The 22974-nt window shown below is 40.4% G+C and overlaps 1 pseudogene across 1 annotated transcript; it reads left to right on the top strand.

Moving 5' to 3' along the window:
- Positions 1-347: 347 nt before the first annotated feature.
- On the top strand, positions 348-22310 carry LOC308284208 (interferon-induced very large GTPase 1-like; annotated as a pseudogene). Its single transcript has 7 exons — positions 348-355; positions 2755-2954; positions 3573-3673; positions 13791-13917; positions 14145-14182; positions 18934-20624; positions 21078-22310. The product of its transcript is annotated as an interferon-induced very large GTPase 1-like (transcript).
- Positions 22311-22974: the final 664 nt, after the last annotated feature.

The following is a 22974-nucleotide window of genomic DNA, read 5'->3' as shown; positions in this document are numbered from 1 at the left end:
CAACATAACAACAGCATTTACTCTGGTGAAGGAGTCCGTAACTCCCGAACGCCTGATCAGAGAGGGATGCGAGACCCCTCTACAGATGCGTCACGGCGAGGCGGGCGCGGTGGTCTGAAGGCCCGGCCGGTCCACGGCGAAAAAAGCAGACTCAACCGCAGTTTGCTACACCGCTACTGACCACTAGTTGAGCAACTTACAGAGTATAGCTTTAAGAACTAAAAGGCCACCCTACACCTCTACAGTGTGTGTAGATTTCTTCTTAACATAAGAACAAATCACAGCTAAGAAAACATTGGTGTATGCCAAATCTTCTTAAAATAATTCTTAAAAGGGTCTAAGAAGAAATGTCTTCGTAAGAATGTTCGTAAGTAAGTTGGTGAATCGGGACCAATGCTTTTAATATAGAGTACAAGTGAACTTTAGATCAGAGCTCCACTCATAGGGTATTGTTAGAACTGATGAAGTTCTAACAATCAGTGTAATGTACTGGGGAGTGTGTCATCTTTTCGACAACCAAACCTAACCCTAACCCTAACCTCCGTGGGGTGAGTAACCTGCCAACTAGGGTGGATCTTAAATTACCTTTTTTAGATTTTCTTGAGTCTCACCCCCCAATTATGTTCCAATGTACAAAAAACTGCTTTGGTTAAAATTTGGTTGAATTTCAAGCATATTTAGAGGTAGCTCAATCAAGTCAAAGATTGTACATTTTATTGGTCAAAATCGAATTGCACTGCAGGCACATTTAAGTTATACATTACACATTATTCTTATACTAAGCACAGAAATTATATTTTTTAAGCTTACAAATCTAAACACAAATCTGATTACATGTTTGTCATATGTCAAACCAGAATTAATGTATTGTAGGAAATAGCAAAGCAAAGAATGACAAATTGCTATTTTTCATTTAACGTGCACAATGACATGTCTTTATTGCACACTCTTCAATCATACTCACAACACACAACAAGTACACAGCCCCACTTCCTTGTTTACCCCCCAAAACCCCGAAAGTCACTGCAGTATAGCAATTCAGTAGTTACTGATCAATTAAAGTTTGTTTACGGCTATCGGGATACTTGTGCCGATGGTTCTGCACAATTTGCAGCAAGTATTGGAGTTGGGACTCATCTTTAGTAATGAGACCACAATATTCTTGTATTAGGTCAACCCCACGCTCTGCATGATCATTGACAACATTCATTGCCTTCACTACAGCCAGAGCTTCTTGGTAGTCTACCCTGGGCTCCCACTCATCGGGATCAACGTCAAGGAAGTCATCTGGGAGATCCATCATTTTGAAAAGCACTTCAATGTTCTTCCTTGCAATTGTTCCAAGGTCAACAGTAATTCTCAGTTCATGATCTTCATTTCCATCTTTCATGGCTCTCACCATCAGCCTCTTCGTTTGCGCGCTCACTTGACTGTCAAGCAATGCAAGTCCGACAATCTCTGGAGCAAAATACCATAAGTGATTGGAACACTTTTGAGAAGCAGCTTTAGACACCTCAGCATTTATTGATGAATATTCCAGCAACGATTTTAACAGCTGCCAAGTAATTTAGTGGAGCGCTGACAGCAACAGGTGCCATCATCCATGCCTTCACATAATTGCAAACTGCAAAAATGCACAAATCCATGCATGCTTTTTCTTCCCTGAAGGTCAGTTTGAATTGGCCATGAAACATCCAGATCTTCATACAATAAATAACCTTTGCCATCCAACGGGCATGATGGGTAGCTCCTGGAGCTCTGAACCGGATACCTCGAGCAGCGAGGTATCCGGTTCATCAATAAATGCTGAGGTGTCTAAAGCTGCTTCTCAAAAGTTTTCCAATCACTTATGGTGAACAGGGGCATATGAAGAGAATTACTGTTGACCTTGGAACAATTGCAAGGAAGAACATTGAAGATTTTTTCCAAGGTGCTTTGAGTGGGAGCCCAGGGAGGACTACCAAGAAGCTCTGGCTGTAGTGAAGGCGATGAATGTTGTTAATGATCATGCAGAGTGTGGGGTTGACCTAATACAAGAATATTGTGGTCTCATTACTAAAGATGAGTCCCAACTCCAATACTTGCTGCAAATTGTGCAGGACTATCGGCACAAGTATCCCGATAGCCGTAAACAAACTTTAATTGATCAGTAACTACTGAATTGCTATACTGCAGTGACTTTCGGTGGTTTTGGGGGTAAACAAGGAAGTGGGGCTGTGTACTTGTTGTGTGTTGTGAGTATGATTGAAGAGTGTGCAATAAAGACATGTCATTGTGCACGTTAAATGAAAAATGGCAAATTGTCATTCTTTGCTTTGCTATTACCTACAATACATTAATTCTGGTTTGACATATGACAAACATGTAATCAGATTTGTGTTTAGATTTGTAAGCTTAAAAAATATCATTTCTGTGCTTAGTATAAGAATAATGTGTAATGTATAACTTAAATGTGCCTGCAGTGCAATTCGATTTTGACCAATAAAATGTACAATCTTTGACTTGATTGAGCTACCTCTAAATATGCTTGAAATTCAACCAAATTTTAACCAAAGCAGTTTTTTGTACATTGGAACATAATTGGGGGGTGAGACTCAAGAAAATCAGAAAAAGGTCATTTAAGATCCACCCTACTGCCAACGCTCCGTGGTCGAAATAGTGGGCGTTCGCAAAAGTGAGAATTCCCCATGTATTGTTAGAACTGATGAAGTTCTAACAAACAGTGTAATTCTCTGACCTGTTTTCCGTCTTCAGGGCTGGCTGTACTCTGGATGTGAAGGACTTTGCGGCCAGTTGGAGGAGTGGGGAAGTGTTCCTGGCCATCATTTATGCCCTGCGGCCAGACCTGGTGGACCTCTCCAAAGCCACGACCAGATCCAACAAGCAGAACCTGGAGGAGGCCTTTCGCACTGCAGAGAGAGAGCTACGGATCCCCAGACTGTTGGAACCTGATGGTACATTGTTTACTTTCTTACATACTTATATTATCCTTAATACACCAGGGGGGCTTCAAGACCTTGGTATTCTAGCTCTCTAAGCAGGGAGTAGTTAGGCCTGGGATTGTCATTCACCTGCTGTTTTTGTAATTCTAAGCAGGGCCTAGTTAGGACAATCATCAGTACCAGGTGTCCTGAAGGCTGGATTTGAAATACCACACATTCTATACAGACCTAGTTCCTGTGTTACAGGTTAGAATCTATCCGCTCCCACATGATATTTCAAGTTCACAGTTTAGCAGACTGTTGTGACTGAGCTTGTCCCAGCGTGAGAGGGCATAATGCTCTGACAATCTGTTGACTAGTTTGGTTTTAGCTGTGATTTCATATGAAATGCTTGCTTGTCTCAATTAGACACTTCATTTCCTCACATCCTCAACAGGGTGTCTGATACTGTACTGGTTTAATAAAACTCACACCAGGTACCAAAAATGTCTAGACTGGTATAGATTAGCCTACTCTGTTATAGCACTGGCTTGAAGTAGGAACTGTCTTAGTCTATATGGTGTATGAAGGCTTGTGATTTGGATGCAGATGTGGATATATGGTGTATGAAGGCTTGTGATTTGGATGCAGATGTGGATGTTCACGACCCGGATGAAAAGTCCATTATGATGTACGTGGCCCAGTTCCTGCAGTATTCCATTGACCTGCCTGTACCAGAGGATGACATGCAGGTTTGTGTATCAGTCTCTTTGCTTTCAGCCACTCCATTAGGAGGATGTCAGTAGTCACCAGAAAAAAGGACGGGTGTTTTCATTAAATCTATCTTGGTTAAAATGGAGTTTGAAGTTACAATGGGTTGGTATAGGAATGGGGCGTGTCTGATAAAATGAATATCAAATATCTAAATCTAAACTGAATCAAAGAACTCAAAAACTGTCCTGGGTGTTCCCAAAAGCTTCATTAGACGATGAAATTACTAAAAGTTTTTTGAAAGTAAAATATCCCTTGAAGAAATAGTTTAAAATTGACAATTCGGCAGCTATTTTGTTATGCAAATTAGAAGGTCAAAAACTAAAAATCTTGCTTGGGAACCATTTTTTTCAGCACCCTTGAATTGTGTAAAATAGACTGGTTCCCAACTTTTACCCCCAAATGCCTCTAACAATCACATTTTTCAGAAATTCCACTAGACTATCAGGTCTTTATGACTTTAGAGCCAAATGTACTTGGGGAATTAATACTGAAGAGGGTAGATCACACAGTGTAGGACGAGTTGGTCCGAGTACCGTACCAATTCGCTGACACCATCAGACACAACGTGAGCACAGCAGTGCATTCTCCTCTGTTGTCAGCAGAGGAGAATGCACAAACAATTGAGCGTGTGTCGCTGATCAGGATTTCACTTAAATGTCTCTGTTATCCACACAAGTCTGTTTATAAATACTTTGTGTCGGTTAACCCTTGGATGCATGACCTAACAATACCTACACTCTTCCATGAGTGGGGTAAAAAATGACCCCAATTAAAATCAATGTGTTTTTGCAATAAACGACTTGCTCTCACACGTAACTCAGCCATACTTTTGCCTAGCAACATGATTTCAACTTTAAAATGCTAACACGACTTGGGCCTTTTTCCGGCCAATAGGGACGAGCTGTAATTGTTGAAGCCCCGCCCCCCCTGTCTTCCTATTGGCTGGGCTTTAAACAGCCATAACTCCATTTTGCAGCATGGTACCATCTCGAAACTTGTTGTCTGGACTTAGACGGCCAATATGGACGAGCTGTAATTGTTGAAGCCCCGCCCCCTCTCACAAGTCTGTTGTTTCCACCCGCCCTGACGGTCGATTCTCGCCCATAGGGCGTCTTACTGGTAATAGTAGTAATAGTAGTAATAGTAGTAATAGTAGTAGTAATAGTAGTAGTAATAGTAGTAATAGTAGTAGTAATAGTAGTAGTAATAGTAGTAATAGTAGTAGTAATAGTAGTAGTATTAGTAATAATAGTTGCGACCATAGGTCGCAAGTTTAGTATGTGAACGGTCACAGCTTGTAGGTATGTATGTATGTATGTCTCTCTGTCACGCCTGACACTGTGGTTCTATGGGTTTGTCGCTCTGACATCATGCTCTGATGTCACTGTGATGTCAGGGGAACCACTCTAACAGAATGTGTTTGCCGCTGTGGCTTCACTGTGATGTCACACTAATCGTTTGTATGCCCATACATGGAGATCCCTGTCTGTAGAACCAGCCACACAGATATGGGATGTCTTGGCCATATATGAATTATGTTAGTGAGTAGTATGTAGTATGTGGCAGATGTGGTCTCCATATATGGGTATTCCCATATGAAGTCCTGTTAGATATGGGCTTAATATTAATGACATCAGGAACTCCATGTATGGGCATAAAAGGGATTCTGTTAGTGTGACATCATAGTGAAGCCAGAGCGTGAAGCCAGAGCGTGAAGCCAGAGCGGCAAACTCATTCTGTTAGTGGTTCCCCTGACATCACAGTGACATCAGAGCATGATGTCAGAGCGACAAACCCATAGACCCACAGTGTCAGGCGTGACAGAGATATATACATACATATGGACAAGCTGTGACCGTTCACATACTAAACTTGCGATCTATGGTCACAACTGTTATTACTACTATTACTACTACTATTACGCAATTACTACTATTATTACTACTATTACCAGTAAGACGCCCTAAGGGCGAGAAGCGACCGTCAGGGCGGGTGGAAACAACAGACTTGTAAGAGGGGGCGGGGCTTCAACAATTACAGCTCGTCCATATTGGCCGTCTAAGTCCAGACACCAAGTTTCGAGACTGTACAATGCTGCAAACTGGAGGTATGGCTGTTTAAAGCCCGGCCAATAGGAGGGAAGAGGGGGCGTGGCTTCAACAATTGCAGCTCAAAAAAAAGGCACAAGTCGTGTGAGCGTTTTAAAGTTGAAATCACGTTGCTAGGCAAAGGTATGGCAGAGTTACGTGTGAGAGCAAAGTAGTTTATTGCAAAAATGCATTGACTTTAATTGGGGTCATTTTTGACCCCACTCATGGAAGAGTGGGGTAGTGATACAAAAACTGCAATTTCTTAAAATTAATGAAAGGAATGATAAAGATGCAAATGGCCTCATGTCACAAACATGTTTTATGAGGAATACCTGGAATATGAAAATATTTAAACTTTTAATTTTAAAGATATTGAAGAATAACAACCCCTGGGGTCATTTTTGACCCCACTCATGCATCCTAGGGTTATAAGCTAGTCAACGGATACGATTTGAAACACAACTTTCGCAAGTGAGACGAATTTTTTGACTGAATGAACCATGCTCACATCGAGTCGCTCCCATCTCTCCAATCTGGTGATTATTCAATAACCAACAGGATTCTGTTTGAAGTGCGAGGCGCTGTATAAATATGATTGACTAAAAACCTGAAACGCCATTCTTACCTCGACGATGCCCCCGCGATTTAGAGAAATGAACGTCTTTGAATGAATGTCTTTTTGCTGTCAAATAGGCTAAACCCCAATTTGAACAACACGTGTGTTTATTTAGCCTATGACATTATTGTGCTATAAAATTTTCTGTAAAGCGACTTTGGGTACATAGGTGGCATTCACACAGGCTAGGCTCTGCCTAATATAATATAAGCCGATTTGTGGGTCTCTCGCCCTTGCTCTCTCTCTCCCTCTCTCTCTCCCTCTCTCTCTCTCTCTCTCTCTCTCTCTCTCTCTCTCTCTCTCTCTCACACTCTCTGTGCCAAATCCTGTCCAAATGGAGACGCTTTACGCGCGGAGCGCAGAGAGAGGGAGCCAGGGAGGGTAAGATGAGGGGGCAGAGAGAGAGAAAGAGAGAGAGACGTTGACGTTCTCCTCTTTATGGATATCCATATCTTGCTAAAGTATTTGCTGTCGGATTTATTGCAAGAGTTTGCAAGTCCCGCCACCGCCGGCCGACGCTGGTTTTATTTTTTTGATCGCCCGTTTCCGACCACAGGTAAATAGGCTACCGCCTGGTTACATTGTGAGTTGAAATTAAGGAATTAATAAACACAGGGAGATGGAGGAGGCATTATTATGCAGCTTGGATACATGTCCCGACAGACGTGGACTAAGCGATTCCTTGTTTCGCATGACGAAGTGCAGTGTGAGTGCAAACGTATCAATTAAATAGCCTATGCAAGAATGTGGCAACTTCACCCCTACCATTCGCACGACTAAACCGAATTATATTATGAGAATGTGGCCTAGCTCATCTAAAGATGAGCTATTGTGAAGATGATATACCATCTTTTTTTTTAAATGCGGGTTGCAGGGCGGGCGGCTTCGTTGATTTGTATATTGTTCTGCGGCGTGGGCAGGCGGGTTACGTTCCGTGCGGGCTGCGGGCTATGAAAAAAAGCTGACACCCGCATCACTAGTTTGGTGAAGCGTAAAAAAAAGAAAAAGAAAGAAAAAACGACATGTGCATATCTCCTTGTATGGGCCATTCTTTCCGCAGGCCCGCAGGAAGTAATTTAAAGCAGGGGGGGCTCATGCAAGCGCGTGGAACGCAGGTTTTATCTGGTTTTGTTGGTGTTGTTATCGGGTCCACAGGGGGCGGCCCCCTGCGGTCATGTCTGTCCGTGACATTAACTGTGTTGATGTCGGTCTCTGCGTATATTCTATTAGTCTTGTAAGATGTTAGTCTCGTGCTCATATGGACATAGAGACATAGGGACCTACACTACACGCAAAGCCAGGCGTAGAAACGGTTAGCATTACTCAAAAATAATTTAGATTTGGTTCACAATACCTTCACCATAGCTAGCAAAATTAAAGTTAGCAAATGAAATTACAGATAAAATAAAGTCTAACTATTAAGGGTGTCGTAAAATATCTATATGAATCGGTTATCGGTCCTAAAGTTATTAATCAGTTCCCTGGATTTTAGCATTAAATAACTAACCCACTGAGAAACTCTGAACTCACTTTCTTGTTTACTTGTTTACTATTACAAATCATTGCTTCAAAAGTGAGGGCTGCTAAAGTCAGTACAACGAAAAGGGGAAAAAAATAAAAGAGCTGCCTGCTCTGTCCTGCGGGAAAACCGCAGATCTACAAGCCCACAGCGTTTTGCATTCAGATGAGTTGTAAACGTGTAGATCTGAAATGACGCTCGCAATGACACAGCGACTGTAAACAAATCAGCGTCAAACTGGGGGTCCTTGAAATTGAAAAAAAAAAAAAAGTTTGAGAACTACTGCATTAGAGCCATTAGAGCCAAAGATAACAAGTAGACCAACACGGTAAAATCTCGATATTCCGACGGCCTGAACGTCCGACGGCACGGAGAACCGAATCCGATGTCCCAGAGAGAGAGAGCCCCCCCCCCCCCCCCCCCCATGCGCATAGGTTGGCATGATTCAAATAATTAATTTGCCTAAAAGCCAGCAAATAAATAGCCAGATCTGAGCACATATCAATATATAAGGCCAAATCTCATAGAAAAAAGTATAAAAGCTATTTGATATGTTTCCAAATAATTAATTATATAATTCCAGTTCACTGCGTATATTATGTAGGTTATTTCAATTAAGCTCTCGCACTCACTGTCAGTGCTAGTCTGAAAAGAGTCGAGCAGCTCCCTTAGTTTAAACTATAGGCTATAAAATGACACATAGGCTATATAGAATGGATTTTCAGCCAAGAAGTTTTGAATGAAAACGTAGGCCTGTGCTTTCTTATTGTCCTCACCTCAAGTAGGGTTTAGACTCTAAACGCTGGATTATTATTTCTTCAAATTGACTGGATCCAATCTTGGTCACACAATAAGAGGTAACATCCAGGTTTTTATCCATTATGCTTTCACATCAAACAAAGTCATCACTCAACCTATGTGTGAGTGTGACCAAGTTTAACATCTTAAACATCACATGCTGCAAGCGTCGGCAAGCTCAGTCAGCCGCCTCTCCTCCTCTTCTCTCCTCCTCCTGTGTGTGTCTCCGTTCTCATAGGCTACTAAATTGAACAGCCTTTCGGACTTTAAGTCTCTCGGACTTTAAGGCCATCGGAAAATCACCACGCGCCCGACCAACACATGATGGCTGAGCATTTTACGATCACTTGAAATTAACTCTTAAGGCTGTTTGCACCTTAACTTTCACAGCCCCCTTATTTCTGGCTCTAAGTCTCTACTGCCGGATTTTTCACTCATTTTGGGGGACGATTACGCATCGTCTGTAGAGTGTATTGCACACCACACCCATATGACTGGAAAGGCCTGCTCGCGCTCTTTCCGATACATCAAACTAGAAAATCTGTATCTTGTTCTATAGTCTAGTAAATGGCAACTTTATAAAGCATGGTTTTGGCATGAAAACAGCCTTTTTGAGGAGACATTCTGAGATAAACGACTTTTTAGTATAATAAATAGAATATCTATTCTTTCTACTGTGAATATACCAACTTCCATATACCTATGGAAAGATCAATTCGCCCTCTTTACAAATCCACCAAGTAGTAAGTTGCTATCATTTTCTATTGTTTAGAAATAGGGCTGTTTGTAGGCGATGTAATCACCAAAACAGCTCTCTGAATACATGTTTTCGAAAGGATGCTATCAAACATAACTCTTTTCAGCCTTCTATTTTTGGCTTCAATGATGCATCAGGCAGTATGTTTTCAAACAAATGGGTAAACAAATACGTGTTTTACAGACTTTTCAAGTATAAAGGCACATTTCAGCTCAATCCCTCAAGTTATGTGGACAATAGACCTAGCAGTGGATGCAGGCACGCCTGTCATCCACACGGCGGCGCTGTCTATCTCAGAATGCAGTCTGATGCATGTCTTGAGTTTACAGCAATAAACACACGAGCACGCAACGTGCACGAGCGTGCACACACATCGAAAACAGTTTACGTTGTGTCACTGTCTCTCTCTCTCTCTCTCTCTCCCCCCCCCCCTCTGCAACGTGCAACAACATGCATGTGCACGCGAACATGGGCATGCGCACGCACACGTGCACTCTTACTCTTACTTACTCTTACTGTTTTCTTTTTTGTTTTTCTTTACATATCTACTGCATAGTACTGTGTTCTATTTGTCTGTCATTCAATGTTATATGAGATATATGGTTTACTATGGAAATAAGCCTAGTATTTTCATGGATCTCCTTTTAGTAGACCTTGTACCAGTGAACTGTACCATCATGAAACTGTACCTTTTCCTATGCAAACTTCTAATAAAGTCTTCAATCAATCAATCAATCAATCAATCAATCTCTCTCTCTCCAACTTTCTCTCTTGTATCACGGCTGTATTTGTCTGTCATTCAATGTTATATGAGATACTTCAATGGTTTCCAGTGGAAATAAGCTTAGTCTTTTCATGGATCTCCTTTTAGTAGACCTTGTACCAGTGAACTGTACCGTCATGAAACTGTACCTTTTCCTATGCAAACTTCTAATAAAGTCTTCAATCAATCAATCAAAGGTTTATTCTAATAAAGTTGGGTCTAGCGGGAAAAAAAGAGAGAGAGAGAGAGAGAGAGAGAGTGGTCGAGAGACATAGAGACACGGGGAGTGAAAGATTGCTTACTGAGAGAGAGAGAGAGGGAAATTAGAGCAAGAGAGAGAGAGAGGTGTAGCAGAGCAAGTGGTCGAGAGACATAGAGACACGGGGAGTGAAAGACCGCTTACTGAGAAAGAGAGAGAGGGAAATTAGAGCAAGAGAGAGAGAGAGGTGTGGCAGAGCGAGTGGTCGAGAGACATAGAGAGTCTGCTACACACTCTCTCTCTCTTTTTTTTCCGCGAGAGGTAGAGAGACATATAGACACGGTGAGAGAGATCACTTTGAGAGAGAGGAAATCTAAGCAGGCTTCCAAGCTGGCTTGGAAGCCTGCTGAGTTACCAAACAATGGTGGAACATTCGATGGGTTACTTTTAGTAATAAAACACGATAAAACTATAACAATACCATGAGGATTACCAATGTTTCGATGTCCATCTCGCTGGATTGGTCAAACTCGGCCTCGCGCGCGTGAAAGACACCAGTCATGTTGCCATACCTTAGCTTTTTCTGAACTGACGCCGCTGAGCTAAACGCCCTGCTCGATCGGCGGTGGTCCGCGGACCACGGCCGATACCCAATTGACGCCTCTCTTTTAGCTTGGCTTGTGAGACCTGGCTCACACTACCAAAACAACACTGGATCTTACTTTTACTACTGTCTGTTACTACTACAAACTATGGATGGACTATACAAAAGGTAAATATAATTATGATGTGTTTTTCTGTGATCTGAGACAGTTTGTTGTGTTTGGGCTGGTGATTTGAGACTTTACTGTGATGATCACCTCAAACAATGTCAGCTGTTGGGGAAGGCTTTGAAGTTGAAAAAAAAAAAAATACTAGCTCTTTCTCTTTTTTCCTCTCCTCAAACACACACACACACACACACACACACACACACACACACACACACACACACACACACACACACACACACACACACACACACACACACACACACACACACACACAGTGTCTCTCAGTGTCTCTCTCTCTCTCTCTCTCTCTCTTTTTATCAATCAGCCATCTCAATTGCTCTCACTCGGCTAGAATGCCAAGACGGTTCCCACATCTCTTGTGTCTGGTGATTGTTGTGGTAATGTGATGTGATTTTCTCTGATCTGAGACAGCTGGTTTGTGTTTGGGCTGGTGATTTGAGGCTTTCCTTTGATGTGGTTCACTCCAAACAATGTCAGACGTTGGGGAAGGTTTTGAAGTTTCAAAAAAAAAAAAAAAAAAAAAGTGCGTATATGTGCGTTCAGGCTGCGCCGCTCTTGCGCAATAGTGCGTATATGTGCGTGCAGGCTGTGAAAGAGTTAACTGATTGTACTTTTAACTACATTTTTTGCAATTAAGTACAAAAGTTTAAAGACAATTTCCTGTTTTCTTAGAGTGACCTCAAAGCTGTTGATGATGGACAATCAGAAATGACAGATAGTGTTGGAGATGACAACACTACACCTGAACACAAGTCTTCAGATCCCAGCAGCACTGTTCCTGCTCCAAGTGAAACAGGTAAACACTCACATTCAATAATTCACTGCTTGATTGATAAGAACTAAGGCTGGGACTTTAACTGATTAATTGCGATTAATTAATTACAGAAAATTAACGCGATTAAAAAAATTAACTCATTTTAATCGCACTTAGTTTTTGCACCACAGAACCTTCAGTTTGGGGCATACCGATCATAGCGATGCACCAACCAAGAAGAGACAACAAACGCAAAGGGAGAAGTAGCCGATCAGTGGATGCGAAATTTAGATTTAGAAAACTCACTCGTTGATTCCCTCGTACAACAAAATGTGTTTTACTTGAAAAAAATGCTTCTCAGGTCAAATATCGATGTGCGATTAATTGCGATGAATTAATCACAGAGCCTGTAATTAATTAGATTAAAAATTTTAATCGCATCCCAGCCCTAATAAGAACACAAAACTATTTCACAACTGAACATGCTTAGTTATTATTTGAACAATCTGTAATTACTGTAATTTTAACCGCTTGAACGCTAGTATCCATATTCTGGGGAGAATTGAATAGCAGATCTACGAGCTAACAACACTTCACACAAGTTGTGAGCTAGTTTAAAGGCTATTTTAGCACTAGAGATTTATGGTAGAGGGGAATAAATCACGGACCAAGTACAGACACGACCCTGGTCTATTTACTAATTATAAAGGGTTTAAATGGTTAAACTATATTTTACTGACTTTCAGGAAAACATCACAAAATGCCTCTAAATGAAGCAGCATTGAGATGCTTACAGTAGATGTTAAATCTGTATATTTAATTATGCAAATACTGTAGGTTCCATCGATGGAGATGGCAGAAAAAACAAGGATAAGGTGAGATCAGTTTTTGTTTTTTGGTGTCACAAAAGCTGTTGGTGTTAAACTGTTTGCACCATATGTGATGGTACGATTAACCTTTAGCTACATTGTTTTTGCAATTTAGTTTTTGAAGGAAGGGAAGGAATTATTATTGTGTGTGTGTGTGTGTGTGTGTGTGTGTGTGTGTGTGTGTGTGTGTGTGTGTGTGTGTGTGTGTGCGCACGCGTGTGTGTGGTTGTTTGTTTGTCTGTTTGTTTGTTTGTTTGTAGTTTTGATGGCATGTGTTTATGGTTGAATGCATTAGTGTATTGTTGCGTAGGCTGTAGTTTTGGTGTATCTACGTCATGAAAAGAAACAATAACAATAAGACACTATATAAGGCTAGAGTACAATATAACTGTTTAACCCTGCCAGACCCGAATTAATTTCTACTGGCCAAAAAAAATTAAATACAAATCTGATGGTGTTGTAGGAGTCCTAATCACAGGAAAATGTAATGTTAAAAAATGTATAATGTTTTTGTACGGTTTTATAGCCATAAATCATAAATCATGCTCTAATTTGCATTTTGGGGATATTTTTCACAATATTAACATAATATGCACGTGTTCTAGACATTCTAATAATCACGAAAAAATATTACAGGCATTTTACTTATGTTTTAGTGAGGAATAGCTTCAGTTAAAAAGTGAGATGTTGTTCGTCCAGACACTGGAATTTCAACTTTTCTGGGAGGTGTGAATGTCAGCCTCTGTGGGGGGTATTTATATGCAAATATCGTGGCCAATGGCATTGTAATACTAAACAATAGGATTTAATGGTGATGTTAATGTGAAAAAAGAACATATAAACTAATTATAACATTTTTTTTAAACTATTTAAAAAATGTTGCAAAAAAACAACACTGTGCCTTGCAGGGTTAAAGCAATTTTCCTGTTTTCTTAGAGTGACCACGAAGATGTTGTTGCTGGAAGCTCAGAGATGAAAGATAGTGTTGGAGAAGATGACAACACAACACCTGAACACAAGTCTCCAGATCCCAGCAGCACTGATCCTGTTCCAAGTGAGACAGGTAAACACCTGCATTCAATAATTCACTGCTTGGATGTTCCAAAAGTTAAGAACACACAACACATTCTGACAACTGAACACACTGAGTGACTTCAATTAACTCAACATTTAAGAACTAAACACCTCAACATTATTACACAGATTTCCAGGAAAATAAAACATATCGACTTGTGTTTAAATTAAACTAAATAGAGGTACTTAATGCATATGTTTAATCTGTATCTATAGGTGCCATTGATAAAGATATAACTGAGAACAAGGATAAGGTAAGATAATAATATTTTAAGCTAATAGACCATCCTCTTCTTTTTTACAATTTAGTATAACATGTTATTGCAATGTACAAGTACTGAAGTCCATATTAAATCCATCTTATGGCTTTGACTCCCCTAACCTTTAAAGTATTGTACTTGTATTGTATTGTACTTTTGACTTCTACTTACTGTACAAACTTACAGAATGCATTATGAATAAATCACTTAAATAAGTTCTATTAAGAATAGTGTTGTGAGTTTGTAGATCAGCTATCTTCAATATTGTATTATATTGACCAATATCATGGTCAGTACTGTAGATCATATATAAATGTGAAATTGATACATTTTCATAGAGTCAACCCAAGACTGTTGATGCTGGAAGCTCAGAGATTGGAGAAGATGACAACACAAGTGAAAATACCTGTTCAGATCCCAGCAGCACTGATCCTGCTCCAGGTGAGAAAGACCAAACGTGCATTCAATAATTCACTACTTGGATGTTCCAGAAGTTAATAACATTTTAATTCTCACAACTAAACATACTGTACTTTTTGATCTTTGGACTAATTTGAAATAACTGCAATTAATATATACCAGCTAAATAAATTCTAGCTAAATACTAGCGTCCATATTCTGGAGGGAACATTGGCCCAAAATAACAGATCCTACAAGCTCTCAACACTTTGCACCACAATGTGTTGTGTTAGTTTATACTAGGCTAGTGTGCTGAAGAGATTAGGATAGACAGGAATAAAGGATGATAATAATAAATAAAACTAGAAGAAGTGCTCTTCCGAGCACGCGTCTTGGTGGTGCTATAATAGGCAAATGTAAAAAGGGTGGCATGTGTTCTTCACCAATCCCTTGGCCTTTTGGCCAAGGGATTGGTGGCCTTTTGCGAATGTGTGCGATTTCATGTTAATTGCACTCTGCGTTTGTGATTTGAGTCATTTTGTCCAAAACGGACCAATCTTACAAACTTTGAAAGCCAATATCAGCCAATCAGGATGGAATATGGACAATCAGACAGATCCGTGTCGATCACATGACTGTAGAGATACTGTCTACTGATTTGTGTGATATTTGGACAAAATCTGTAGGAGTACTGGCCAAAAGGTAGTTTTGCACAAATTGTCCTCCTGGTGGCGCTAGAACAGGCCCATGTGAAAAATGTGGGGCAGAGGTTATGAATTGGCAACCAGGGAGTGCGCTTACAAAGTTTGAAACTGATCGGTGGAGTTAGAGGTAAAACCACGAATCGGCCTGTTATAGCGCCACCATGAGGCTGATTTAAAAAATGTGCAGTGGCATTTCTTCCTCGGCCTAGTGGGAACGTGTGCGCGCGATTTCATGTTAATTGCACTCTGCGTTTGTGATTTGAGGCATTTTGTCCAAAATGGACCAATCTTACAAACTTTGAAAGCCAATATCAGCCAATCAGGATGGAATATGGACAATCAGACAGATCCGTGTCGATCACATGACTGTAGAGATACTGTCTACCGATTTGCGTGATTTCTGGAGAAAATCTGTAGGAGTACCGAAATGTGTTTTGCAAACATCGGCCTCATGGTGGCGCTAGAATAGGGCCATTTGAAAAGTGTGGGGCAGAGGTTCTGAATTGGTATCCAGGGAGTGTGTGCGCTCATTTTGGCAGCGACCGGGCCAACAGCGCCAGAGATTAGCTGTTAACAAACTCGGAGGACGGACAGACGGACGGACGGACGGACGGACGGACGGACGGACGCACGGACGGACGGACGGACGGACGCACGGACGCACGGACGCACAGACAGGGGCGAAAACATACTCTCCCCCTGCCTTCGGCTGGTGGAGACAACTAAAAGTTCAGAGATGATTGCACTGACTTTCAGGAAAACATTAGCTATCACAAAATGCCTTTAAATTAAGCAATATTGAGATGCTTGAAAAAGTAAATGTTTAATCTGTATATTTAATTATACAAATGCTGTAGGTTTCATCAATGAAGATAGAAGCTCAAACAAAGTTAAGGTAAGAGGAAGTTATTTAGTTTCTCAAGAATGTTAAGGCTTTTTGAATCACATGTTAACTTTTAGATGCTCTTCAAATAATAAGTTTTGTTGGAAGGACGTGGTTTACAAAGTTCCATGTTTGTTTCCGTATTGAAGGTTCAATGATGAACATTCCTGTTTTATAATAAACAGTTATAGTTTAGTTATATTAATACACAGACTGGTTCTGACGATCCTTTGTGCCAACTGCTATCAGACTATACTGTTGTTTCCTGTTGAGATTGGCACATTTCCTGGGGCAAGCTGCAGAGATCAAGCTGCCTCTGCAGCTGCCCAGATCACACATCACACAGGTCTTCTCACTCTCAAAAAGCACCTGCAATGTAGTGCATTTGAAATTACATTGCAGTGCACATCATGGGGTGATCACTTTATTTTAATTTTATGTTTATGAGTGAGGTCAGCAGACAAAGTGAAGTGAGCGAGATGAAAAAACATGGGTGAAGTGTGCCAATCTCAACAGGAAACATTGGTACAATGCACGATAACTCCCATCCCTTGTATTCATGAATCATGGACTCATCATCTCGTTGTGGACTTTTTAACAACTGTTATAGACTTACAGACTTGGTGATTGCATGTGTGCTGCTGTTCTGGTTTGCTTGCATGTGGTTGTGTGTGTGTGTGTGTGTGTGTGCGTGCGTGCGTGCGTGCGTGCGTGCGTGCGTGCGTGCGTGCGTGTGTGTGTGCGCGCGCGTGCATGAATGGATTAGTGTTGTTTTGTATTGTTTCTGTGCATTTATTTCATGAAAACAAAATCATATCAGCCACTAAGCACAAGTACAATACAAATTGAAATTGTTCCGTTTTCTTAGAGTGAACTCAAAGCTGCTGGAAGCTCAGAGGTGACAGATAGTGTTGGAGAAGATGACAATTCATCACCTGACAAGTCTTCCGATACCATTAGCACTGTTCCTAGGGAGACAGGTAAATATCAACAAAGTTATGAGCAAAATACACATTCTCACAAGTGAACATACTGAATGCTCATTAAAACCAGTAAACTTGTAACTGAAGTGTATTACACTGAATGTAAGGGAAACATTTATGACAAGATATGACGAAATATACTTAAACAACATATCATTGAGTTTAGAGTTAAGACAGACTTAACCTGCATTTATTGATACAAATAGGTTCCTTCGATGAAGTTAGCATCAAGAACACGTCTGAGGTAAGATAACTGTAGTTGGTGTCTCAAGATATTCAGGGCATTTTGCCTTGGCATGATTTTATTAACACTATTTTCTAACCGTTTGATTGCTTATTTTAAAGATCGGCCAAGGACAGCAATCTGTGAAGATCTCTGAAGAGATCATCCCAGAGGAGAAACGTTCACGAGAATTTAATGAGCTGCTTTGCAGACTTCACCTCAAAGACAACTATATAGATAAGTTGACAACTGCTAAAATTCTTGAAATAGGCTTTTCCATAAAGAAGTTCAAGGAGGTAACAGAGAATGATTTAGTTCATACTTTCCTTCAGAAGTTGTTGATGCTAGACCACAGTGCCAGGTACATTCCCGTAACAAACAATTCAAAAGGCACTCAAGATTCTGACAAGGTTTCCACCGAAGAAAGTTTTTTTTATATTGTTGACAGGACCAATGTAATCACTGATCAGAGTATGAAGCAGAGTCATGTCCATCCAATGGATGTTCAGATGGCTGTGTTTCACTGCTCAGATAACTTTCTGAGGCAGAACATGATTACCAAACTATCACAGTGTCAGTATGCCTTACCTTTGCTTGTGCCTGATCCAGTCACAAGGGACATTCAGTGTCCTTTGTGGACATTTAGGCAAATAAGAAAAACATGGAAGGTAACCGATAGTTCAGGTGCCATCACATGTAAGAATTTGCCTATTTGCCAGGCTGAGACACTTATGGTGTAATTTTTACGCTTTGGCTCAGTGTCATCATCTAAATCTCAGCTGGTGAATACCTTAATCAACAACCGCCACAACACGTTCTTTCATAGAAATTGTCCAGGTGCCACGAAATCTCACTGCCTGATAGATGGCATGGCAGAGATTGCCTGGTACTTTCCTGCTGGAAAACCAAATGATGCTTTCACTGACTGTGTTGCCTTCTGTAATCTCCATGGAGATGCTCTAACACATGATAAACAGCGTGACATACTGATTGATAAGGCTTCAGTCAACGTTGTACTTTTAGCTACTCTAAGAAGAGATGATAAAATGGTGACAGACCTTGTTAATGGTCCAAAACCTCTCATTTGTCTCCTTGCTGATAATGACTCTGTTGCCAAAGAGATCACACCAGGAAAGTTTATAATGGGTGTGAAGGATAGAAGTGAGTCAAATGTGGCTGAAGAAATGACAAGAGTAATTGGAAACATTTTGTCAAAAACAAAACCATCCTTCAGACTTGAACGTATGGGAAATGTTTCTGGAATCAAAATAGACGAAAACAACCCTGCATGCCAAAAAGGGAAATCTGCTGCTCAGAAGATTCTGGATTTGCTCAATGGAAAACAGCTTTCAGAGATCAAAGGTACCTTTCTACCATGTCATGGCCAATTGTGGCAAGAATGGTGCAAAACAAACAAAGACCTCTTCCGCCTCAAAGGAGACAGTTTAGAGAAGGACAAAAGTGATAAAGAAAATAAACTGAAGTGGATAAGACAGGAACAATGTGCCAAACCACCCAGTAAGCTTATGCAGATGTTTATTGAAAACCTGCAGTCTCTGGATGAGAATGAAAAACTCTACTTCCTAAAATGGATTGTATTCCGTCTCGATGACAGCTTCACGGATAAACTTTCTGAACTCAACCAGGAATATGATGCAAAATGGTCTGAGGTCTTGGCTTTGAAAAAGAAGAAAGGGCAGGACACACCACAGTTGCTGACGAAGAAGCAAAAGGAGTTGGAGGACATTTCAGATAAACTACAGTCAGCAACTGTTGGAGTTGAGCACATCTTGAGAGAAATAGGACAAATCTATGAAGCCCATGCATCTATTAGTAATAGGACAAACCTTTCTCATTACCCTAAGATTGCTGCAGAGCTTATGATAGCAGGACACCCAATGGAGCTGATGGATGGAGATGCAGCTCATGTGCCTTTAACATGGATCACTAGTGTTCTAGATGAGGTCATCAAGACACTCGGAGACAAGAGAGTTTTTGTTTTGTCAGTTTTAGGCATCCAGAGCAGTGGAAAGTCCACAATGCTGAATGCAATGTTTGGATTGCAGTTTGCAGTGAGTGCTGGCAGGTGCACAAGAGGGGCCTTCATGCAGCTAGTGAAAGTGTCAGAGGAGATCCAGAAAGACTTCAAGTTTGACTATGTCCTGGTTGTGGACACTGAAGGACTGCGTGCTCCTGAGCTGGCAGGGCAACATACTCATCACAATGACAATGAATTGGCAACATTTGTCATTGGCCTAGGAAACATGACTTTGATCAACATCTTTGGAGAGAATCCATCTGAGATGCAAGATGTTCTTCATATTGCTGTTCAGGCCTTCATGAGAATGAAGAAGGTTAAACTGTCTCCAAGTTGTCTGTTTGTTCACCAGAATGTTGCAGCTATTGAAGCTGGTGACAAAAACAAGGAGGGAAAGAGACGCCTACAAGAAAAGCTTGATGAGATGACCAATTTAGCTGCCAAAGAGGAAGAGTTTGATGCTGAGTTCTTCAGTGATGTCATTGCATTTGATGTAGAAAAAGATGTGAAATACATTTCTCAGCTGTGGGAAGGCAGTCCACCCATGGCCCCTCCAAACCCAGGTTATAGTGAGAACATCCAAGAGCTGAAGAAGATGATCCTTTCAAAAGCAAAAGAGTCTAATGGAATGACACTTTCAAAATTCAGTAGCACCATTAAAGACCTTTGGGATGCCCTGCTGAATGAAAACTTTGTCTTCAGTTTCAAAAACACAAAGGAAATTTCATTGTACAGAAAACTTGAAGAAGAGTATTCAAAATGGACCTGGGCTTTAAGGAAAGAAATGCTGACAATTGAAAACCAACTTCACAACAGAATTGAAAATGGAGGACTTGACGACATTACTATGAGTGATCTTATCAAAGAAATTAATATAACTTGGGAAGAAGTGGAAAAGGCTGTGAAGAAATATTTTGACGAAGATAAGAGATGAAGTACTGGTTCAATGGAAAACACGATTTGAAACCAAAATTAAGGATTTCCGTGATGAACAAGTGAGAGGAGCCAAACAAAAGCTAGAGGAAATTATTCAGCAGAGGAATGCTCGAAAGAATATGGACGATAAGAAGACAGTTTATGAGAATACTCTTCTACAGAAGAGCAAAGAGCTTGCCAGCAAGCTAAAAGACAAGGCAAAGGATGAAAATGAACTTAAAAAGGAGTTCAACACTCTTTGGGAATGTTGGGTTTCTGAGCTCACGGCAGGTGTTCCTCGCATAAAGGACATAGACATCCAAAAGGATGTGGATTCTATCCTTTCGGAAAAGGGATATGAGTGGAATCTTCTAACTGACCGCAAAACGCAAGGTTGTTACAAAGACATGACAAAGAGAGGGAATTATTTTGATTGCATAGCCAATAAGCATAGCAAATTGTTTGCAGTTGAAGCTCTCAAAAAGGCTTATAAACAGCTTTCTTCATGGCTGAATTCAACAAAAGAACCTAATTATGATGATCTGATCAGAGCCCTGATTGCCAATGTTGAGAGACAAACCAATGCCTTCATTAAGAACAAACCTGTTAACACAGATTACCATATTGGTCACATGCATGAAGTAGCCTTAATTGTGGAAGAACAAGTGAAAGATTTTGAATCCCACATTGCCCTCAAGAAGGAGTTTAAACTTGATCTATTGCTTTATGCCTGTACAATTGCAGAGGAAAGTTTTCAATATGCTCATGATGAATTCCAGAAGTCCAATGATGCACGTGCATATTTGGAAGACCAGAAGGGACAGTACTATAATGCATTCAAAAGCTTTTGTGAAGGTAACTCCTCTGCCGCTGTGCTTGGTGAACTACTTTGCAGCAAACTGAAGGAGTCTGCAATTCAGCCTGTCTTTGACAAGACTGCCATTGCCTTGGCTGGTATGATGAAATGTAGTCACCCTCCCTTCAGTGGGAATAGGGTGAACTTGGAGAAACATGTACATTTACAATCACTGGCAGAAGAAGAGGACTTTGGCAGTTACGTGACCTATATCAGACATCCAAGGAAACAAGTAGAGCTTTTTATTAAAAAATCTGTTGAGACTTACATATCCACCAATCAGAACAAGGTACTCAGTAGCCTGAAGAAAAATGTGGAGGATATAGTCAGGCTTCTGAGTCAAGCAGTGCATGACGCAACAGAAAAAGTCAAAACACAGAGTGGAGACACCAGCATGTGGTTGAGGGAGTTCTCTGATCAGTTAAAAGATGACCTACGTGTCATCACCAACTGCTATGATCATGTTAATGACATAGACGATTTTGACTTTCTTAAAGAGGAGATTGAGAAACACCTCAAGTCCATGAAGGCATATTTGAACGGCCTCTTTTTAACCAACCAGGAGGATGTCAGGTTGAAGACTGATACAATTCTTATTGACCAACTTTGCAACTGTTGCTGGGAACAGTGTCCTTTCTGTAAAGCCATTTGTACCAATACCCTTGAGGATCACAGTCCAGACGATCACAGTGTCCCTTTCCATCGCTCAAGAGCCATTTCTGGAGGCATCTATAGAGGTACAAAAATACTTGTCACAGATTTCTGCACAACCCTGGTTGCAAGTGATCTTCATTTCTTCCCTAAACACGATTCAGAGGAGACCATTCCATACAAAGAGTATCGAAGAAAGTATGCTGACTGGAGAATTACCCCTGATGAATCAAAACTGACGTACTGGAAATGGTTTGTGTCACTTTCAAAAGCAACTGGAGGCTCATTACGGTAAAACATTTGAGGGCATGGGAGAAATTCCTGAAGCATGGAAAGAGCATACAAAACAAGAGGCTATTGACAGCTTGGAGGACATGTCGAAGCTTGGAGTGTAAAGGGCCTAAGTGACATTTTCCGAAGTTTACAGTAGAGCAAAAACAAACGTTTGATTGATTGTAACTAATTTATTAAAAACAACACATAACGGAATCATGGAGGATCATTGCAGGAAAAAAATGTGGTCAAAGGAGAAATTCATTAAGCATGGAAAGAGCATACAAAAGAGGAGGCTATCAAAAGCTTGGAGAACATGTAGTCTGTGAACCACAACAACCACAACATGCTATACCAATTACCAGAATAATTGTACTTTTAAATCAAACGTTGCATGATGCAATGAATGAATTTGCCTGACAATAGGAAGAAAAAAAAATATTACTGCGTTATTAATTACATTGCCTGGACTGCCTGATTGAACATTTACATTGTTTTAAAGCAAACACTATTTCCAAATATTACAGTCCATTCAAGCAAGGTAGAAAGCATTTCCCCCCTAAGTTATGGCAAATATGTTTTCAAAAAATTAATAAGAGAGTAATTTCTTTTCCTTTTTATAAGGATATATAAGAAACAAAATAACCTTATTTTGGTTGTAAACAAGATGATGAAGCAACACTTTTCCATTATATCCTTTTCATTTATGGAAACAAGTGAAACAATGCACTGACACTTAAAGCAAACCTATCTATCTACAATCATATATAGAGTATATAATATTTGTCATTTTCAGTTTATTTAGCTTTTTGTCATATTTCCTGATCAAAGACATTGAACTGAAAAATGTGTAACATCTAT

This window comes from Nannobrachium achirus (assembly GCF_963921795.1).
Source record: "Nannobrachium achirus genome assembly, chromosome: 4".
Taxonomy (NCBI): Eukaryota; Metazoa; Chordata; class Actinopteri; order Myctophiformes; family Myctophidae; genus Nannobrachium; species Nannobrachium achirus.
Note: the sequence above shows the minus strand (reverse complement) of the source record. Positions and strands in the feature narration are given on the sequence as shown.